This window comes from Sciurus vulgaris, assembly GCF_902686455.1.
Source record: "Sciurus vulgaris genome assembly, chromosome: 11".
Classification (NCBI taxonomy): Eukaryota; Metazoa; Chordata; class Mammalia; order Rodentia; family Sciuridae; genus Sciurus; species Sciurus vulgaris.
This window is the reverse complement of record NC_136472.1, coordinates 61,547,733-61,571,269: the sequence shown is the minus strand read 5'-3', so window position 1 is coordinate 61,571,269 and position 23,537 is coordinate 61,547,733. Positions and strand designations below refer to the sequence as shown.

Genomic DNA, 23,537 nt, shown 5'->3' with positions numbered 1-23,537 from the left:
AATAAAGGTCCATTGAAAACTAAATATATATAAAAAATATATATTATAGATATATAGAAATATATATATAATATGTAAAATATATATAAATATATAATTTTTTTAAAAAAAGAAGGCTTTGGTTCTGGAACTTTACAACTGTGTAATCCCAAGTGAACTGCTAGACCTTACAAAGACTTGATTTTTCTCATTAGTAAAACAGAGATATTATTATTGCCTATCTCTGAGGATGTTGCAAACATATGAGATAATAAATGCAAAGCACTTAACATGTTGTTTAGCTGGTGCTCCATAAAAGTAGCTCTTATAATAACAATAATAAATACAGTATTATTACTCTTGTTATTGTCATGTGAAACAAGTTCCTACAGATTTCAGCAAGTGGAACCTTCCCTTGCAGGCCTTTGAAAAATTAGTCTTTCTTTCTTTGTGCCTGAGTAACTTTTGTGTTTTCCAAAGTGTAGAAATTGTGATATATGGACAATTTACCACGTGTTTGGGGGTCTAATGTGTCAGATGCTTGAAGTCCATCAGCAACCACGTGTTCCTCTACCAGACCCATCAGGCCTGAGAAGCAGTCTGCCTTCAAGTTAGGAAAAATCCTATGAACCCCAGACCTGTTGGGAATGTTGGCTATACATGGGAACAACCACAGGGAAATAAGGCTACTCTCCAGCGCATTCACAGGTGGAAAACCCACACACAAGTGGACACCATGGGTTATTTGTTCAAATAACATAAGAGGTTTTCTATGTATGTGCTGAGGAGTTGGGTGTCTTGCTGGACCTCCAGGAGGCAGGACAGAAGGGCTGTTACAAGGTCATGATATAATTTGAAGACACTTTTGCTTTTAGAAATTTCCCTTTCTTAGAAGAAACCCCTATATACCAGGGATGAACCCCATGGCCACATCTGTCTCCTGTGATACTGACCACTAACCATGGCTATTGATCCCAAGCTGGGCCTCTCAGGATCTTTCTCCTGAGAACAAGGACAGAAATTAGGAGGCTGCTTAAGCTAGACTTGTGCCCCTGAGCAGTGGTCTTCATAGCGGAGTTTACATGCCAAGGAATTCAAGATGGTTCAATGAAATACAGGAAGAAATTTAAAACTGCTATTTTTACTAAAAAGTAAACTTGCTTAATATTTAATGAACACATTGGCAATGGCGCCCTTATTCAGTCTATATGTTGAAAGGTCACTTTCATGTCCAGTTCATGAGACACTCTAAGGGCTCAGAGAGAATTCCACAGTGGAGCCACGGAATAACACCTATATATTCATTTGCTTTTAGTGTAGGGTGACACAGCTCGTATGTAAATGAGTGGATTAGTGAAATATATTTACCTAGTTTTAACCAACCCAACCACCATAACAGGCATGTGCTTAGAAGACTCCTGCAAAAACAGGGGAGTGAAGATATTGCTGCTGGTGCTAAAACTACATATGACTTATTTACAAAAATTTTTTGCAAATGGGTGGATCAAATTGAAATATTAACATCTCATTCAGAAAGTAACCATATTTCTCTTCCATATGAGCTGGTTTTTCTCTGCCCTCCCTCTGCCTGCCCTGTTGGGGAGCCATGCCTACTCCAGGCTCCAGGATGACACCTGTGGATGTATCCCCTGGCCTTCTTTGCTTGCCATCTGAGTTTGATCAGTGGACCAGCAGGATTGAAGGAGAGAGAAGTTGAAGCTTTCCTGCTGCCTGTCCTTGCTACCTCTCTGGCAGGAGGGTCTGGGGGTTTGTATTCTTCCATAACCACAGTTTATTTTAGAAAAACCCTCTTCCCTGGCTACAGAACTCACTGACTTCTGGTAATACAGTGTTTCTCTCTTGCCCTCCCAGTTGGGCTGGAAATGACTTCCTGCTGTTGCTAGTTTTGTGTCTCTTGGTACCATCTCTTGTTGGCTCTCACACCTCCATCAACTGTCTATTAAAGTCTCTTGAACCATCTGACTTGGATTTGATTCCATACTGGGAACTTGATTGACAAAGTGTCTCTTTCAGCCATGACAGTTATTAAAACCAGGGGTTATCCAAAGTGCCAAACCAAGATTTTCAAAATAATAAAGCAGGATCAATCACATCTCTTTCTTTGGGCAAAGTAGAAAATTTATTGGCACTGTTCAGAAAAAAATAATCATGATTTTCCATATTATTCCATTCTTCTCATTCTATAAAAAATTTGTTTTATAAAATATTTTATAAATTGAAACAAATATACATAAGTTCAAAGTGCATGATTAAATTTTTCAAACTAATAAGATGCACAACTTTTAAAAAACCCAAAACTTGCAGCTCTCTGCTCCAGAGAAAAGGTTGGCAACTTCCCATGGCAGGCCAAGCTTCACCAGGTCCTGCCTTCCTGAAGCTTGGCTGACTACTTCATTCTTGAAGTCTTGGGAATACCTTCCAAAAATCAAAACTTTCTCTTGAGATATCCAGCATAGGTTCCTGATACTTGGTAACCAAAGAGTTTTAACCAACAGAGGTAGAATCTGATAAATTTCTTTTGTCCTACCTGGGAAGGGCCCTGTAGGTACCACCAAATAAATTCTAGAATATTTTCCTACAGCAAAAAGAAAAAGAAAAAAATCCTCATCTATACTTCCAAGAAGAGATATACCTGTCTTGGGCTTTGCGGGTGTCTCTCTGATGTGGGTAGAAATGGCTGATCAGAACTGTCTGCCTCCAACTGAAATCTCCATCTCCATCTCCTGGGCTTTTTGGTTACGGGCAGGGTTATCTCCCACAATACATTGGCACATAGATGCTTAGGACTGATGATGCTCCTTAGGGAGACTTTTTAAAAGCTGAGTAGCCAGGTTCCTCCTGACAACCCCCAGCCTCTCATCATTGTCTTCCAACCTATGTTAGGACCAGTTGGACCTCAGCTGGGGAAGTCCAGGAGGATATTGCATTCTTTCTCCCAGGGAGCCAATCTCCAAAGAGATTAAAACTATCAAGACAAGACAACTAGGGGAAACCTGACCATCTGGGGTCCATGCATTTGGTGTTCATCCAGACCCCAATAATAATTATTATTATTTACTGAGCATTTACACTTGTGCAAGTGCTTTTTCTACAGTGATCCATTCCATCTTCATGAGGACCCTTGGAACAGTCATAGTACTATCATCAATCCTACTTTAAAGGTTAGGGTAGTGAGACACAGAGAGGTTAGATTATCATTCACTAGTAAGTTGTGAAGCTGGGATTTGAACCCACCTCAACCACTACTCCTGACTGCCTCAGGTGACCTTAACAATATCTATGAACTTTTAGCACAAAAACCTTGGTGAGCCACAGGCAGTGATTCTGGACTCACGATGTAGGACATGGCATTTCTTGTCAGTAGAAAGTTCATGAATCTAGATGTGTGTTTTCCTTCTCAATAGAGGAAGGAGCTTATTCATGAACAAGTTTATGAGACTTGATGAAGACTGTCACAGACTGAATGAAAGAAGACAAAAGAAAGAAGCAAAGCAGAACATGTCTTGGGAGGCAGCTGCCACAAGAGCTCGGGGCCTGTGTTCTGAGCAGCACTGGGGCCTCCTGGACCTGTTCCTGTAGGAGCAGGACCAAAGGGCCGGATACACTCACTCTCCTCTGTGGCCTATTGTGTAAGCCACAAAGAGATGCAAAGAGTTGGGGGTTTGTGAGCCTAATGATTTTTGGTTTAACTCCCCATTCTTCACTTACTGGTTACTTGTTAGTGATCTTGGATAAGTGACCTAACCTCCTGGAGTCAGTTTGCTCATGGACATCTCCCTTAGATGGCTGACATATGGATTTAGTGTATTATTTTATCTAAAATGCCTGGCACATACATTTTGCTCAGATAATTATAGTTCTGTTTTTCTGTCCCCTCTCATCTACCTGTATAAAGTAACCCAGAAGGAGGGGCTTAAAAGACCATTTGTTTCCTTGACTGGAAATGGAACTTCTGTGAAAAAAATAAAGAAATCATTCCAGATCCTTCCAGTTTGGAGCTTGTGTGGTCTGGGAAGCCCTGCACCAATCGACCCACTCCCACCCCAGCAGCATCTCCAGAGGAGAAAGGGTAAGTTTCCTTCAGGTGGGAAGGGCAGGAGCTGGGGCTCCACGTGGTGGACCCTGTGACCTCACCACTTCCTATCTCTCACTAGGGAATGGCACAAGTCTCACCAGGTGCTTGTCACTTGAGAGGACAAGCTTGGACCAGGTCTTTACTGTACTTCCCAGGAGTGTCCCAGCTCCACCCAGAGGGATGGATCTGAGAGCCCTGGGCATGTGAGCATGAGCTGCTTGGCCTTTTCCACAGGGAATGAGTACACACAGGGAACACAGCATCTGTTCTGTTCCTCCATGCTCCAACCAAAAGGCCCTGCCTCCACCACAGGGCACCACAGAGGAAGGGGATAAGTCTGCTTAATACACGGTTAGAAAGCCTGCTTGCCTGCCAATGTGACCCACTTTCTCAATCCCAGTTTTGTCAGTTATGTGGGGATATTGTTCTCAGAATCTCAATAGGCCTCAAAACGTAAGGGAAGCATAGAGATTATTTATTGGGCCTCTTTAAAGACTTCACCAGGTACCAAAGATCAATCATCTAGTAAATAAGTTCCCCATTCTACTTGGGTGTCTATTGAGGCACCAGTAGGGCCTGAGATTATGGATGATCAGTATCTTAAAGCCAGTGAGGAGTCTTCTTGATTGAAACTCTGGGGGGGGACAGAGGAATGCTAGAAATATGTATAGTTGATGTATACTGGGTGCCAACTGGACTAAGGGATTTAACCCTGCAAAGTAGATTCTATCCTCACTGAGGCTCAGAGAGATTGGTACAGCTGGAGGTATGTAGCTGGTCAGCAATGGAGTGACATGGTTCGTCCAGGGCCCCACTTCACACCAGGATACTGTGAGGCTCCAGCATGAGGTAACAGTGAGGGAAGAGCTGGTCAACACTGAGCCCGTCTTCCCACTCTGCTCCAATGTGTCTTTGACCTCACCTGTGTAAGCAAAGCCAAGGGCATCTTCAGGCTTTCTCCTGATGAACCAGGGGTCTGGGGTTCTCTGGAAACATCCTCCTTGCTGATGTGTCAACAGCAGAACTATCTATAGCTTTGGTGTGTCCCTTCACAGCAAAGCCATTCTGGGGACCACATGCTGCTCTTCTAGCTGAGCTGTGAGCCATGTGTGGCCTCGTCCCTGCCCACCTGTCCCACTGGCCCACGGGTCCCTAACTTTCCCTTGGTTTTACTGGGACAGATCAGCTTTTCCCTCACCTGCTCTCACTGATGTGCCAATTCCATCAAGCCATGTGTCCTAGACTTCATGTGTGAGAGCACACAGCTCTCACAATTTTTGCCACATCTGTGTTCCACCTACGTACTTATTTATTTAATATTCTTTAATTTCACTAGCATTGGGCCTAAAAGCCAAGAGTGAAGTCCTAGCTCTGTTGTTTACCAGCTTCATGTTGTTGGGCAAGTCCCTTACACTGTCTATGCCTCAGTTTATCTGTATACTGTGGGCAATGCTGGTAACTACTTCTGAGGGTTGCTTTGAGGTTAGATGACCCATTGCAGGTGAAACATTAGAACAGCATCTAGCACACAGCAGGCATTCAATAAGTATTAGCTAACATCACCACTACCTTGATTTGAAAGGGAAACTTTGGGCTGGGCGTGCAGCATGTTGGTAGAAGTCTTTGCCTAGCATGTGCAAAACCTTCGGTTTAATCCCCAGCACCAAGGGGAAAAAAAAGGAAACTTTATGTCCCTTTCTTACATGGAAAAATCAGTACCACTTACCACAAATAGAGAGTTACGGTAAAAATAAATGTAATGAAAACAATTATTAAATTCCTGCTATTGCCTACCAGACTACATGCCAAGACTGGCCCTCCTCCTGTCAAGAAGGAAGACAAGCAAGTGTCAGAAGGTTGTTAAGCACAGTGGACTTGGGGGCGGGCAACTAACTTCCCAGTCTGTTTAGGCCGCCTTTTTTTTTTTTTTTTTTAGCATTGGAAGTTTGGGGCAACTCTCATTCCCAGAAAAAAACGGACAGCTGGTTACTGGACCTCCAATAGAGAATTCACCCTTGACGGGAAAGACTGAAAACTTAAACAAAATAACACAGTAATAAAACTCAACATCTTCTTTTGGGTGTGTGAGGCTGGGCCAGTGTCTCACTGATAATCGTCTTTCAGAACAAGCCCACATCATGGCCACAAGGGAGAAGCCCGCCTCTGAGAAACAGGTCCCCAAATACTGCAAATATATTGGGAAGCTGTCAAATTGTGTGTGTCACTAAGATAGTCCTCAAAGGAAACCCACATTTGTAAATGCCAACCACAGGAAGGATGATCAAACTGTTACACAGCTAAAATTACTCTATGTTATACAACTGTTACAAACTCATGCTTGGAAGAACCTTTAATGATGTGGAAAAAATGATCATTATTATTATAAGCTTAGTTTAAAAAAAAGCACACTATAAAATCACATTGCCAATGAAATCTTAGTTTTGTATAGAGAAATCTAAAGAAAGAAACACACTATATTAAGAATATTTTTAAGAGTGATGGGATTTTTCTGGAAAGTTTAAATCTTCATATTTGTTTTGAATTTCTTATTCATATCATTTCTATGTTTTCCAAGAATGTTTAGCAAGGAATATGTGTTATTTTTATGACCAAAAAATTTTTGTTTGAGCTGGGCACAGTGGTACACACCTACAATCCCACCAGCTAGGGAGGCTGCAGCAGGAAGATTGTGAGTTCAAAGCCAGCCTCAGCAATTTAGCAAGACCCTGTCTCTAAATAAAATATTAAAAAGGGCTGAGGATGTGGCTCAGTGGTTAAGTGGTTAATTTTTTTATTCAAAAAAAGTATTTTGGTACCAGGGATTGCATTTTAGAATCAAAAAAATTTTTGGTTCAATCCCTGGTACCAAAAAAATATTTTGAATAAAAATTGGAATTTAAAAAAAAGTACTAGAAAGAATGTAATAGCGCTGACTAAGCCTAGCCTTAACAAACATTTTGACATCTGTTGCTGTCTGGAAAAGGTTTTCTGTCTGTCTAACTTACCTCACCTGCTTTCTATCTCCCTCAGAGAAGGCCCTGGCAGAGAAGGTGGGGGCTTCCAAGGTCACAGCAGGTGTCTCCCCTGTGAAGTCTGGGTCTGAAGTTTCATCAGATGAGGCTATCCTGAACTCATGATATCCCCTTTCCCTCTGTTCTTGCTTCTTGCATGATCTGGACTGTGACACTCAATAACTGCCTCTGGGACCCAAGTCCCTAATTAGAGTGTGACATCTAATGCAGAAAGTACCAACCAAGGCAGCCTGAGCTGGAATTCCTGCTCACCACCAGCAGCTGTGTGCCTCTCTTTGAACCACGACATCCTGGACTCTAACCCGAGGATTAAATTAAATAAAAGATCTTGCCACAAAGTAGGAGCTCAATTCATATCAGTTTTCTCCCCTCTTTCCTTTTGCATTCACTACCCTAGAACTCAGTTCTCCATCTCCTTCCTCCTCACTCAAATAGCTCCTGAAGTTTCAGGGGCAGAGTCTTGCTCTCTCCTCTCCTCATCCACATGGGCCTCTGCTCCTCTTTGGGCATCAAACAGAATCTTGCTACCCACGAACCAGAGGGAGGATGGCTGAGATGCAGGCAGTGGTTCTGTGGGGCTCCGAAGGAGAGGTGACAGGGTGGGATGGATAGCTAGAGACCCCCACCTTGCATTCTTTCAAACCAGGCTACAAGAATCTGATCTCAGGAACTTGTGCTCAATAAACTCAGGACCTTCTTTAACCAGGACACATTTTATGAGCATTGTGTCTATTCAAACCCAAAAATCATTGATCCCAAGCACTTATACGCTTCTGCTGGTGGCACGGGGGTGTCATCCATCTTCATCGCGAAGGCTCAGAGGAAAGAAATGCAAGCTGTTTGGAAAACTGAGAACCATGTGTGCAGCTCAGGTAAGGCGTCTAGCTTCCTCTCACATATTTGCAGAAACCCTCCACCCAAAAGACCCCTGGGGCCCCTTGGGGATTCAATTTCAAGTAGAAGGTGTCACGTGGCCCTAAATAAACTCAGCCCAAGATGCTATTTAGCCTGGTGCCTGGGAGAGCTTGGAAAAGTCACTTCACACCCTCCAGCCCCAGTGTCCTCACCTGCAAAACTAAGGTAAAGATCCATCTCTGCTAGCCTTGCAGTAAGGGGCACATGGCTCCACCTGTGACAGCCTCAGATGCAGCATGTTGGAAGTGTCTGTCCTTCTCCCGCTGTCCTCTCAGAAATGGAACCAAGCAGAGGTGAACAGGGCTGAGGTGGTCAAGACTAGAGCCTCCAGAGACGGGCTGCCTGAGGTCACATGCCCACTGTGTGACCTCTCTGTGCTGTGAGAATGGTGATAATAATCCCTGCCTTGTAGGGTTGTGGGAATGGTGTGTGGGAAAGGCTCAGAACAATGTTCACTGCATAGTAAAAACTGCATGTTTGCTTCCGCTCCCTGAAAACAATATGCTTATGGGGATAATTGATTATGCCATAGCAATTAGAACAGAGTTATCCTTCCCAGATGATCTTAGAGGGTACATAGAAACACCTCGCTTACCACCAACTGTAGAGGAAGGGACCTCAGTTGTGAATACAAACAGCCCCTCCCCAAAGCATGTATAATCATTCATGCATGCACGCATACACGAGTGCACGCACACACACACATGCCACTGATTCGTGGACCAAACAAACATGACAATGACAACTGATTTGTCTATTAGGTCAAAAATTACAATACACTGTTGGAGACACTCAGTTGTGCTGAGGGTCAGGAGCCCTGGAATTGGAGTCACATAGACCAAGGTTCAAGTTCTCACTGCTCTTTTTGGTGGTATGACCTTGGTTAAGTCACTTAACCTGAGTTTATTTCTTTGTAAAAGTGTTGAGGTGAGGGGTGGGAACCTCCACCTGCCTCACAGGTTCGTCATCACCCCCTGATAAGGGCAACACAATCCTTGGCAGTTTCTGCCTCCCTCGTGCCCCCATCCTAGCAGACCTGGGCAGCTTTCTCCTTTCCCTGCAGAACACCCAGCTCAGACAAGCCCTGGGGCTGCTTCACTTCCCCCTGCCACTCCAGAGAGCTGCCTGAAGAGTGTAAGAGAACAGCAGCTGGAACTCTGGCAGGCGGGAGAGCCAGCCAGGGGTCCAGGACCTGCGCTGCTGTTTACGCAAACTGCAGAGCCTCTCCAGCTTTTACAACTGTTTACTGCGCAGGAGGGATGGGGCAGCTGGGCCTCTCTCTGGCTTCTGGCTTCACCAGGCTTTCCCTCTGCAAAAAGTCAGTCTGAATGCAGTTCACTCTAGGAATAGGAAGGGAGCAGGGCCAGGGCTCAGGCCCAGACACATGTACCTCTCTAAGGAGCAGGGAAAGGGCACAGGAGGTGGGGAGAGTTGGAGACGAAAGGAGAGATGGGGTAGAGATAAAAGCAGGGGCAGTGACCAGAACAAAGGACAGGAGGGTCAGGGACAGAAATAGCCCCAGGGCCAAGGATGGAGATAGGATGGACCAGCACAGTATGCACACACAGAGGCACAGGGGAACAGAAGGAGAGACACAGGAAAAACAGCAAGAAAACCCTGCCTGGCAGTTGCATAATCTCAGGACCCCTCTATTGCCACAAAGGGCCCACACGAAAGCGTAGGGTGGGGATCTCTAGTAAGAAGCCACATCTTCACCCCAACGTGTGCATGTTTTCCAACAGCAAACAAAAGGGGCATGATTTAGTTAAGTTAGTACCAGTAAAGTTCACTTGTTATTTAAAACTTAAGACAGCAACAATAAAAACACTCAGTTGAAATGCCACCCGACAAAGCCAGATCCCCTGGAAAGTCCAAGTTAAGCATCCCCTCCCAGCACCCTGTACCTTTAAGGAGGAGAAGTTTCCCTCTGCTTCCCTCTCAGCTGAAGAGGCAGGTTATTCTAGGATATAGCAATGACTTACCTAAAACTGAGTTATTCCCCTTTCCTCCTCTGGCCAGCCTCTCTTCACTCTGGGGAGCTTTTACCATTTAAGGTCAATGTTACATCTGGCTCTGGAGCTCCGAGCTGAGAAGCCTCTGGCTGCAGAGGGCCGCCCGCCTCCTCTGAGGGGCTGGGACTTGGAGGCAGAGCTCCTCTGCAGCCTGGCTCCGGGGGTCTACAGGCAGGGGAAGCCCACGCTTCTGCCTCAGGGCTCAGGGCAGGCAGGGCCTGTGAGGTAGCCACCAACCCCAGACCCCTCCCATGGCACCCACACAGCAGATGGCAATGCGTATGGGCAGTTCACGCTGCTGGACACTGTCCTGGTCAGATAGGGGCGAAGGGGACTCTGCAGACCCGCCTCCCAGCCCGAATTCTCCAGCAAGTATGTGAGCTGGGATAAGACCCTGGCCCAGTGCCAGGAGAAACTGAGAATGTTTCCTGTCCCAGGAATTTGGGAGCGGGGGCTGTTCCTACCTTAAACCCTTGGGATTACCAGAGAGAAGGAACTAGGAGATTCTGCTAAATTCAGACCTGGCATAGGCCCCAGGGGCCAGTCCCTACTCCTCCACTTAACAGCCCTGTGATCTTAACATCATGGGTCCTCAGTCTCCTCATCTCTAAAGTGGGAGTAATAGTGAAAATGCCTAACTCACTGGCTCACAGGGTCACGAAATGAGACATGTTCGAGAGCTTTGCTGTGCCAGCATCTCACATGTGCGACAGCAGCATGGATGGGCTGCCGCCCCTGGCTGGGCACAGGTGAGGAGGGACTGCATTCACAAGCCTTCCGCACTCCCTCTTCACCCTCCTCAGGTGCATTCCTACCCTAGGCCAAGATCGGAGCGCACCAAACTTAAAATGACCACATGGGGGCTCCAGTCCTTCCTGGGGTTAGAAGAAACACTGAGAAGCCCTGGGTCAGGTTGCCAGATAATTACAGGACACCCCCTTAAATTTGAATCTCACAGAAACAACACATAATTATTTCAGTGTAAGTATGTCCCAAGAATGCATGGGATATGCTTGCATTAAGACTGTGTGTTTTTCATCAGAAGTTCAAACTTAACAGGGCACCCTGTATTTTTATTTGCTAAATCAGGGAATCCTATCCCTGGGCCATCCCTTGCCGCCGCAGAGAGCATTCACCAGTGGTGGACAAGAGCATAGTGATGGGAGCTCCCAGGCCTGCAGTGTCAAGCGCTCCTGGTGAAGTCTGCCAGGACCTGCACAGCCCATCCATGGACATGGAATGGGCACCCCCACGATAGCAGGCATTATCCACTGAGCCTGGCCCTCCAGGCCTCCATCCCAGGCCTTCCTTCTATGTGCAGTCTTGGATTGTCTCCCTTCCTGGGTGTTATGAAAGAGATCCTGGTAGGGGTGGAGTCATTCTGACAGTTACCCTCGTGAGTAATTGTGTTTTTGTAGATGAAACTGGGGTGGGGGATGATACCTTGGGTACCAGCCAAGCTTTCTCTCGGTGTTCACACCTGTCCATTTGCTGGTACAGGTTCCAGCTGGCAGAGCCACATGGTGGGAACTACTAGAACTGCAAACATAGGGCCTGGAAGGGATTTGCCAAGCTCTTTAGCACACTTTACCAACCTCAGTGTGTACTGGAATCCCCAAGTGTGAAAGGTCCTTAGGCTCCTCTTCCAAAACTTCTAATTCCTTGAACCAGAAGTGGGACCCTGGAATCTGCCCTTGAATTATGGCCACGGAGCAATTCTCATATGGTTGGTCCAAGAACCCTACTTTGGGAAATGTTGCTGCAAAGGGTGATCTTATGAATCCAGTTGTAGTTACTGGAGGTTGAAATGGAACTGAAGGCTTTTGGTGCATGTGAGTGTGTGCACATGCATGTATGTGTGCAAAACCATATATTAAACTCGTAGCACCATATTACATGCTTTACATAAAAGAATGTGTGTAGCTCACAAGTGTCTTAAGAAATAGAATTACTATATCTTCCCTTCAAAAAAGAAGCCAAAGGTCAAAGTATAATAACAGCTAATTTTCTGCAGCCGTATTAGGACTGATATGTGAATTTAGACAGTTTAGTCCTAAAACTCTTTCCTCTTTCTCATACTGCTGCCCTTTCTGTCACATTTTTTAACCTGGGATCCATCAATGGCCTTCATGGGTCTCTGAGCCAACTGAAATTGTATGCAAACATTGCGTGATTGTGTTTTTCTTGGGTAAAGGCCAATAACTTTTGTCAGACCCACAAAGAGGTCACCAAGTAATTTTTTAACAATTGCTGCTTTAAACACACATTTTATAAAACACATGACTTGTGGGTGTGTAAAATGGAATGAACTCTATAGAGGACAATTTAGCACTATCAAGATTGCAAAGCTTATACCCTTTGACCCAATTCTACTTCTAGGAATTTATTCTACAAACACACTCCCACACTTGGGAAATGACAGATGAACACGATTATTCATTGTTTATAAAAGCAAGAGGCTTAGAAATGACATAAATGTTCACTAATTGAGGGGTCATAAAAGAAGATGGGGTGTAACCACAACAAAGGACAAGGAAGCTCTTGGTGTACTGGTATGACAAGCCTCCAAAATATATTGTTACGTGGAAAAAATCCAAGAAAAGAATGAGGTCTATCAAATGCTACCAGTTGAGTGGAAAAACTGTGTGTGCTCATATTTACATATGTGTGTACACACAAATATACTTATATTCACTCACAATTTGTAGGTGCATAGAATATCATTAAAATTAGTGCAAGAATGAACCACATTTACAATGGTTGCTCATGGGCAGGGGAACTAAGGGGTTTGGGTAGACTATTCACTGAATACACTGTGTAGCTTATTTATCATTTAACATCATGGACCATGTAAATAAATCACATGTCTACATTTAATAATAACAGTAAAAATAAAACAAAAACATTGCTGTAAGCAGGGATGCAGGGATATAATCAATTCATCTCTGGCACTGCTTCCTCCAACTGTCAAGAGTGTTGGATGATCCTAACTAAAGATTACTGGTGGGTTTTTTTTTTAACCTTTTATTTTGGAATAATTACAGGCACACAGGAAGTTGCAAAAAATAGTACAGAGGCCCATGTACCCTTCACTCGGCTTCCCTCACTGATGACATCTTATATTGCTATTATACAATGTACTTCAAAACCAAGAAATTGGCATTGGGACATTACTGTCAACTAGACTATCAATCTTATTCTAAAAGTTATTTTTAAAATATAAGCTTCTCCCAGCTCACTCATTCATGTAGAAGTGTTCTCTGAGCACCTGTATGAGCCAGGCGGAGTGCAGTGGGAACACTTCGACCCCCACCCACCCTCATGGTAGAGTGCGACCCTATAGTCAAGTGAGAGTAGCAGCACAGAGGCTTGGGACTCAGTAATGCACAGGAGTGTTGACCACGGCTCTAAAAAAGGAACTGTGTCCCTTGCTGTCCTGGTCATAGAGCTTCACAGCTTGCCCGAAAGCTGACTTTTAATCCTTAAAAGAGCATGAGCAATTATTCTGCTATATTTATCCTTGTTCCTGGAGCCACACGGGGATTTGGCCTCGCTCTCCCAAAATCTTCAGCTCATCACTCATCCCATCAGGAACGATCATGTGTCCTGGGCTTAAAAGCCACGGACCAGCAGAGGCATACTGGCACACAATTGGGGGAGGCTCTCAGCGGCTGCTGAACCAGGGCCAGGCAAGAAGTTTTAAAGTCCCAGGCAAAAAGTACATCCCAGGACTGAGGGAGGCAGGGAAGGGGACGCAGCCCTTGCCTAGCACACTGCCAGCTCCAGCCGATTGCTGGAATGGCCTCACTGGGAGCTTTGACTTCCCTGCCCCTTTATACATAGGGACTCCGTGAGGCGCTTGGCTCTTTGTGGGCCTGAGTGAGGACATGGACAATGAGAAGCCAATCAGCAGAAATGGCATGCAGGCAACAATCACAGATGCCATTCACTGAATGCGGTGCCAGGCATCTTGTCACCCACTTTATATCTGTGGTCTGACGCTGTCCTTGCCAGAGCCACGTGATGTGGGGCTCTTCACCCCTACTTCCAAGATGAGGAAACTGGGACTTGGACAGGACAATGAGCTTGCCAGTATCTCACAGTTTGTAAACCAGATCTTTCTGCCTCCTGAGTCCCTGGGTGACAAGTTTGAGGCAGCAGACTGGGAACATAAGTTCTCAGTCTCCTTCTCCCTCCTACAAGGAAGGTGCCTCCCTCTCCCTCCTGTGATCCTGTTAAAATGAAAGCAAAGGGCATCTTAAAAAGAAATAAATCTTTAGCCACAAAAAGAACGGGAGGCAGGGGAATGAGTGAGCATCTCTGGAAGCTGGCAGGGGAAGGGAGGGTGAGCAAATGAGAAGGGAGGAGACGGCCTCGCCCTGGACACAGAGAGGGCAAGAGCCTAGAGGACATCTCACCAGCCTGGAGACCCTGAGAGCCTCCAGCCTTGAAAAAACAGGTGTAAGAAGGACAGGAATGAGCTCTGGAGACACACGCAGATGGGACAGTGCAAGATTTATGGACAGAAGGGACAAAAAAGGAATTAATTCAAGTAACTTTTGCATTATATTTAGGCTAGAGGTCCTCGGGTTAAAGTAAAAAAGAACTGTAAATAAATATTGAGTAGATTTCTTTTTCATAGATACATGGGATAGCAATTCTGAAATGTTTTCTGTACATTCTAGGATGGAACAAATTAGAAATGGATAATGAGAGCCAAGTTTTTCACTGTCTAATATGAAAAGGGGAGAAAATAGGCTAAATCATGCAGAGTTGTGCTGCAGTTGTAGGTACTGGAGTGGACTAGGCAGACACAGAAGGTAGGTAGGCAGGTAGAGAGACATGTATGTGGGTCTGCACACACAGAGGCTCCTTACAGTGGCATTGTATCCCAATAAACTTATTATAAGTTGAAAATACTAGTTGAAAATGCATTTAATGATGGCATTTGCTGGTAAATGGATGGAACTGGAGACTACTATGCTAAGTGAAATAAACCAATCCCCAAAAAACAAAGGCTGAATGTTCTCTCTGATATGCAGATGCTGATTCACAAGAAGTGGGGAGGGGAGGAAAGAATAGAAGTACTTTGGATTAGACAAAGAGGAATGAAGGGAAGGGAGGGGGATGGGGTGGGAACGGGAAAGACAGGAGAATGAATCGGATATAACTTTCCCGTGTTCATATATGAATACATAACCGTGTAATTCCAGATCATGTACAACCACAAGAATGGGAAGTTATACTCCGTGTATATATCAAAATACATTCTACTATCATGTATAACTAAAAAGAACAAATAAATTTTAAAAAAATCAATGATATTTGAAAGAAAATGTATTTAATATGCCTTACCTACCAAACATCATCTCTCAGCCTTGCTTGTTCTAAGTTCTCTGAACACTTAATTGGCCTACAGTTGGAAAAAGGTCAGCCAATAGTCTATTGTATAATAAAATGTGGACTAGTTCATGGAACTTACTGAATACTTGTATTCGTAAAGCATTAGAGACTATTTACCCTGGTGTTTGTGTGGCTTGCTGGAAGCTGTGACCCATGGCCACTGCCCAGCACCTGACACTGCATATTGCCAACCCAGGAAAAGATCAACATTTTAAATTCATACTATAGTTTCTACTGGATAAGTGTATTGCTTTAGAACCATTGTGAAGTAAAAAAATCATTAAACTGAACCTCATAATTCAGGGACCATCTGGATATGCATTCACACACATGCATAGATGATGTATGCACGTATTTATTGTGTATACATAAACATTCATAATATCTCTAATTCATTCTATCTCTGGCCACTCAGAAAGCCTGGAAATAAGAATGCTCCAATAGAAAAGAGAAGACTTTATACCCAGATTTTGGTTTATAAATATCATTTTCCAATTAAAAGAAATCAAGGTCTTTGCAGAAGTGGGTTATTCTAGCACAGTACAAGATTAATTCAGCATCTAATTGTGCCACAAAATAAACATTCTGACTGGGCAAGGTGGTACACAACTGTAAGCCCAGCAGCCCAGGAGGCTGAGGCAGAAGGATCACAAGTTCAAAGCCAGCCTCAGAAACTTATCGAGGCCCTAAGTGACTCAGCAAGACCCTGTCTCTAAATAAAACATTTAAAAAGTGCATGTGGGAGATGTAGCTCAGTGGTTAAGTGCCCCTAGGTTCAATCTTGGTATCAAAAAAAAAAAATTCTGAACATGTACCAAGAGGACACAGGACCACTTGAAAGATCTCCCACTGACTAAATCTGAGACAATATAGACATCAACATAATTAATGATGGTAAAGGATTATAATCCATTGAATAAAATAAGAATCTGTGAGTCCATGCTGATATAACAAACAAGGAGAAGGGAAAGTTGGCTTTGCAGTAGGAAGCAACCTTTAAGAAATGTAGACTGACAGAAATAAAAAAAAAAAAAAATCACAATTTGGCAATTATCTTATTAATCACTGATTCAAGCAAAAAATCATCAATGAATGCTAAAACTCCTGGTCAAAAGTTTTAGGAATAACAAGATATTTTCATGGTCTCAAAGTATTCCCCCACAAAATGATAATTAAAAATAAAGGAGAAAATAGTAACTTCACATGGAAAAACCTGACTGATATCACCAATGCCAAGTGAAAAAATTTAAGGTCACCAGTAATGGAAGAAATTGACACATTTAACTTCCTAATAGCATGCAATGAGAACAGAGCATCACTTCTGTGATGTTCCTGCAGATATGTGTGATCTGAAGCTAATCAAGAGGGACACATCCAAATCCAAAAGCAAAAACAAAAAGAAAAGCAAAAGCTAGACTGTACTCTTCAAAAACCTCATTATCATTATTTTATTCCATAAAAAGAAGACCAAAAAGTCAAGACAATTGGATACAACAGATGATCTGGGATTTTCTTGTGCTCTAAACTACATTATTGGGACCATGGGCAAAATCTGAATAACATCTGCAGACAGTTCTGGGAGAAATAATGAATAGAACATAGATGAACAGGGCAAGCAAATGGGGCAAAAGATCAATATTTGGAATAGCTGGGTGAAGAGTATTCAATAATTATTTGACTATTGTTGAAATTGTTCTGTAGATGAAATTATGACAAAGAAGAGAGTTGACGTTTATAAGGCAAATTTCAAAATTTCAGATTTTTAAAAAATCTATAGAAAAAGCATCAATCTATCCTTTCCTCTCACCTCCATAAGCAGAAGGAGGATCTGTGCATGAAACAGCTGGTCTCAAGAGGTAGTTAAAGGGATTCCTTCCAGCAGAACTTGGTTGGGTTGGGGTAGGGGGTAAGACTTTTTATTATAAGACTTCTCTGCATTTTTTTTTTTTTTGTACCAGGGAGTGAACCCAAGGGTGCTTTACAACTGAGTCACATTCCCAATCCTTGCAATCCTCCTGCTTCAGCCTCCTGAGTCACTGGAATTATAGACATGCACCACCATACCTTATCTCATCCTTTAAAAAAAAAATCTAAATGTCCTATTTTGATTTAAAAATTATTTTGAGACGAATGCAAATGGTGCATGCCTGTAATCCCAGGGACTTAGAAAGCTGAGGCAGGATGATCACAAGTCCAAAGCCAGCCTCAGCAATTCAGCAGAGCCCTAAGCAACTTAGTGAGATCCTGTCTCAGAGTAAAAAAATTAAAGGATCAGGGATATGGCTCAGTGATAGAGCACCCTGGGTTCCATCCCCAGTACCAATAAATTAATAAATAAATAAAATTTTTAAATTCTTTAAAGAAGCCCAATAAGCTGGGAGCACAAAAAAGAGAGAGCAAGGGTCCTGGCACCCTGACTAAAAGGAACTACTGCCAGAAAATGTGTCAGCCACTTTCCCCAGTAGGCCTCAAAGGTGTGACTTGTGCATTTGTTCCTTGATGTACACTGTGCACACGTCTTGTCCCTAGGCCTCTGCTAGACAGTGGTTACAGAGGGAGCAAGACACAGCTTCTACCTCCTGATGGTTGTAGACTCAATAACTAAATGAGTTGGTAGCATCTACAATACAAGGTGTGTGAAAATGCGTGCAATCTCTGTCAGTGTGCAGACGTGAATAGTAAAACTATTCTATAAGGAAGAATATATGGTCAATACCATGGGCAGGCTGGGCTTGGAGTCACTGAACTTGAAACAAGTGCTGCAGGAGTTCCAAGGAGGAAGTGGGGGACAAGGAAGAGTTGCTTCCTGGAGGAGTTGGCATTTGAGGCAGTCATGAGTCCAGATAGGTCAAGGTTTCAAAAGGCATGGAGCAACTCAGGAAGGGTGTTCCTGGAGGAGGAAGTGGTGCAGGGCTTACTGTGGCACAGCGTTCAGGAATGCAGTGGCAGGGGTTCTGTCCTGGGGCTGACTGAGTAGTTTGGATTATGAAGGATCCTTGAATCCCAGGTTTAAGAGCTTGGACTTACCTCCATAAGGGTTGGGAGCCCCAGGAAGTTTCTAAACAGAGAAACTGTATGACAACTGGGCTTTGGAAGATTGCTCTTGGGCAAGGGGACAAGTGAGAGAGTTATTACTAAATATCCTGGAAAGACAGTAGGCTTTGGAACCAGATGAACTCCAGGAAACTGGGGAAATTAATAAACCTCTCCTATGTCAGTTTCCACTTCCTCAAAATAAGTAACATTGGGATTTGTCTTTAAGATAGGTAACAACTCTTAAGACCCAAGTACTGGCCAATTAGAATAATACCAGTGCTTGCCCTGCCAGAGCCAGGTCCTGGAGGTCCCCTGTACTACCAGGCATCAACCTTTCAGTTGCCAAAATCCTGGGGAGGTTCAGGGAATATTGGGAGAGAGACCAGAACAACTGGGATGATGGAGACAAGGAATAGTGATAGGTCTCAGGGAAACAACTATTTACCAATTGGCAGGGAAGTACTTCAATAGCTGAGCAATGCCTATAGTTGACTGTGGTGGGGAGACTAGTTTGAAACTTAGCCTGGATTCCCCTGAAAACACCCCATAAAGATGTGGCCCTCAAGAGAGTGGCAGATATCAAGGATGACCAGGTTGAGCAATGAGTTTGTACTGGGTCATTTACTGAGATGAGAAAGCCTGGGGAACGTGAGCTGGGGGCACAGGAGCAGTGGACTCGAGAGTTCCATTTTGAATGTTAGGTTGTAGTTGGCTATGAAACCTCTAGGTGAGATGACACATGGACAGTGAACACTGAGACCCCACAGAGCAGTGGTGACAGCAATGATAAGATGCACAGATGAAAAGTACACTCAGTAAACTTGTGACCTACCTGCATGTAGGGAGTGGAAAGAAGAGCTGGGGTGTTATGGTTTGGTTATAAGGTGTTCTTCCAAAACGTCTGTGTTAAAGCAGGAATGTTCGGAGGTGAACTGATTGGTTCACGAGAGCTGTAACCTAGTCAGTCCGTCCTAGTTTGAATGGACAAACTAGGTGGTGACAGTGGGCAGTTGGGGCATAGTTGGAGGAGTTGGATCATTAGGGCATTCTCTGGAAGGGTTCATCTTTCCTGAGGCCACTTTCCTGGCCCCTGCTTTGTGGCCAGCCATGAACAGAGCAGCATTCCTCTGCCATGCCCCGCCGCCATGATGTCCTGTCTTACCTTGGACCCAGAGTAATGGAGTCAGCCCACCATGAACTGAACCTCTGATACCATGAGCCAAAATAAACTTTCCCTCCTCTAAGTTGTTTTTGTCAGGTGTTTTGTTCACAGTGATGCAAAGTTGACTAAAACAAAGGGTGCCTTCAGAGTTTTGATCTCTGGACAGAGAGAATGTCAATAATCCACAGAAACTGGGAGCAGGAGTACATAAGCTAAGGAAGACAAGAGTTCAATTTGAGAAGCTGCTGAGATACCCCTGGAGATACCCAGCAGGTGGTTAGAAATGCAGAGTTGCAAGGCTGTTGTTTTAAGAGAAGGCATGAATCTAACAAGTATGGATTTCTAGGAGAACTTTAGGTCAGAGACCTTTGCAAATGACTAATGTGCAAATACAGAGGAAAGAGAGCTAAGGCAACAACTTTGTGGAGAGAGCACGCGTGAAGGGTTACAGTCTAAGAGCAGGCACCTGAGGGACAAGGGCCAGACTGCTCATGGCTGCCACCTGTAGGTTGGGAATTCTGATGACCCCAGACCCTACCAACACCCCCAAAGAACTGAGAGGAATTCAAATCTTGGCCTAACTACACTCCATTCATAGGCCATGAACATGCTGGAGTTCACAAAGAGAAGCTCAGCTCCAGACTCTGTCACTTGGGACTTTTCTGCCTCTTCTATCTAGTTGTGTGGTCCTCAAAACCAGGGACCTCAGCAATGCATTTCCATGATAGAAATAACTGCAAAGACAACATGGAGGCATTGGTGATCTATCTGCGTCAGGCACTGTGCTAGGTCCTTTGTCTGGATGAATAATCCTATTCATTCCCAATCATACCCCATGAGGTAGGCTTGCTATTAATATCAACATCAAACCAGGATAAAGGTGAGGAAACCAAGCCTTGGGGGTGCTTAGTGATTCAACCAAGATTACTGGCTGTCAGAAGAGCAAGTTTGGATTTTAATTCAAGTCAGTCAAACTCTAGAACCAACTTCTAAAACCATGCTACCTCTTTATTTAGTGGCCCCCATGCCTAGTTTAATGTCTGATACATGCTAGGTTTTCGAAGAATTGTTGGCTGAATTAAAGTGGGAAGAATGAAAGAGCTAGTGATGGGGAGAAAGGTTCTGGGGCTGATTTTTGAGAAGAGCCATGAGTCAATGGGAGAAGAACCTCAGAAAGAGCAAAGGGATGGTCCAGGAATCCAGAATAGTCTGGGGATTCAGGATTTAAGTCACATCCTTGCAAAGTAAGAAGAGTGGCCCAGGTCTATAGGTTTGAGTAGTTGAGTAGATAAAGCCCTTGGACACTTGCCTACTGGGTTCTGCTTGGTTCCAAGCCCAGGCCAGGCCAGGCAGGACCTGAAATGAGATGTAGCCTCTGCCCACAAGAACACCTCTACCTGGCCTGCCCATGGAAAGATGAGGCAGGACTGGGAAGGCCAGAAAAACTGGAGAAACTCATGAAAGAAAGGCCTCTAGGGCCTGGGGTGGTCAGGAAGGGACCCATGGAGAGGTAGGAGCTGGAACTGAGTTCTGGTAGATTCGGAAAAATGAGGGGGCAAGAAGGAACTGCAGGCTGGGTCTGCTGGGTGCAGACTGTGCTGGGCCTGATGGCCAGAATGGATGGCCAGAGTGTAGGAGTCTCAGAAGTGCAAAGAACAGAAAGCAATTGTGGCTGAGTCAAGGGTAAATGATAACAGAACCCCGGCAACAGAACCCAAGGACAAGAGAGGAAGAACACCGAGAACTAGCAGGAGCAGAGAGCTCTCAGGAACTGAGGTCCCCTTCTCAGTTTCCCACAGACTGTGAGATGCCCCCTCTCTCCTCTTCTCTGCACACTCTGCTTCCCTCCTCTCAACTCCTGCTTTTCCTGCATACTCACTGCGTGCAGGACTACAGCCCAACACGGCCTCCAAGCTCCAACCCTCTCTTCCCACTACCACCTGAAAACCAGCCCTTTCTCAGGAGAAATCTGGCCTGCTGGCTGGTCTGATCAGGTCTTACGAATCATTAGCCACTTTGGAGTGGGAATCCCTCTCTCACAGTCACAGCTGGGGCCATGTGGTAACCAGGGGCACCCTTTTCAGAGGTGTGGGTGGGTCAGGAAATAAGAGATGTCACAGAAAGGGAGTGAAGGAAGGGCCTCGCATTTACCAAACCCTTGCGATGATCCAAGCACTCTGCCGGGTGGCCCAGTGAGACAGATTTTAGTATTCCTATTCCGCAAATGAAGAAACTGAGCTTAAAAGAAATTGAATGACTTGCCCAGGGTCTCAAAGGTAGGAGGGAGATGAATTTCAGTATGTCCAACTACAAAGTAACTAGTCTTTCCACAGAACCACTCTGCCTGGGAAGCGGGGACATTAGAGCTTGAGAACTATTGGACTTAGTCAAGGAGACCACAGAGGTCAAGCAGCCTTCACACTTTTAAGTCCCATAACTCCGAAAATAGGGTAAACGTTATGGACCCTCTCCCCAGAAAAATACGCACATGACCATACAATTTGGCGTGTACTTTTATGGGACTTACAGACCCCCAAGGGATTCCCGGGCGCCTGCTGCAAGTCTTCCCTCTCTAGCATCCTGACTATGGATCACTTGCTGCACCTACTTGAATCCCTTGAGGGAGAGAAAGCTCCATGATGTATGTGGCAGCCCAGTCCAACAATAAAAAGTTCACCCTCACTTTCCCTCCTTAATTCTCCCTATGGGGACACGTAGAACTAATCCCCCTCAACCCCTGGCAGCCCTTCGAATATCCAGAGACACTGACTATGACAAAGCCACAACTCCAGCGAGGCCAAAACCCTGTTGTCTGTTCAAATCTTTATCCTACATTGGTTTCTCTTCACTAAACACCATACCCTTTGCCAAAATCCCTGTCACAATGCAATGCCCAGAATAACATAAGGAACAACTGGTATCATCCAACCAGCAAGCTCTTTACCTAGGGGATTCTGATTTCCGATGGCTGGAAAAAATAAATCTCTTTGTATTGGCTCTCATAATAGCCATGTTATTATTTGGCTTGTAAAAAACATCCAAGGTCCACTGAGATCCTCAGATCTTTATCACAAGTTATTCCTACTTGTTCCCCACTAAACTCTCCTAAGCTAACACTGTAGTTTTCAGTCTGCTTTCCTAACACAGCATTTTTATACTGGTGCTATGATAAAACAGATTGTTTATCTCACCAAAGGAAGAATCAAACCTTTCTCAGATTCTCCCTTTTGGCTTCACATCATTTTTCTGTTGGATGGAAAAGGGAAAGAGATGTGAAGCAGAAGAGGATTTTTGAGGTTTTCAAGTTGACATTCCAGCCTGAGATGAATGCTCACAAAAGCTCCATTCCCCTAATCCTGAAAGGATGCACTGGCCTTGCTGGTTCAGTGCCTGCACCATGAGGCCCTCCCTGCCCCAAGTTTGGTGCTTTTTCTTTTAAAAAGCCTTTGAAGTTGCAAAGAACACATATCACTTTTTAAGAGCAAAAGCCAGAGAAGTTTTGTAAGCAGCTTTGTTCAAATGAAGGCTAACCGAATTAAACAGAATAGTTGTTTTCCATAATGATAAAAAAAAGAAAAAGAAGGAGGAGGAGTGGGGGAGGGTGATTTGTTCCTCCTCATCTCTCTGATTTGCAACCACAGGACTGCCCCTTAATCCTCAGACCTAGATTCTTTTCTGTCTAAACTCATTCCCAAGGTGATCTTAATCAAGTTCATGATTTTAAAAACCATCAATACCCTGAAGACTCTCAAATGTTTAGGTCCAGCCTGTCTCCCGACTGCCTACTCAACACCTCTTCTTGGACGTCTCAGAGACGACCCCCACTTAACAGTTCAACCCCTAGTACCTGCTCTTCACTCGGTTTTCTCTCAGTAAATGGCAAGTCCATCTTTTCCAAAATA

General features: G+C 44.3%; 1 protein-coding gene across 9 annotated transcripts in view; it reads right to left on the bottom strand.

The window, feature by feature from the left end:
• IRAG1 (inositol 1,4,5-triphosphate receptor associated 1) overlaps window positions 1–10,330 on the bottom strand; it is a 110,468-nt gene extending 100,138 nt beyond the window's left edge. For 8 of the 9 annotated variants that reach the window (XM_079102676.1, XM_079102682.1, XM_079102683.1 and 5 more), the window contains exon 1: window positions 9,927–10,013. The gene's annotated coding sequence lies outside the window, so the exon portion shown is untranslated. Of the gene's footprint in view, window positions 1–9,926 lie in introns of all 9 variants that reach the window. The other variant, XM_079102681.1, reaches the window with a different exon arrangement.
• Window positions 10,331–23,537: the final 13,207 nt, after the last annotated feature.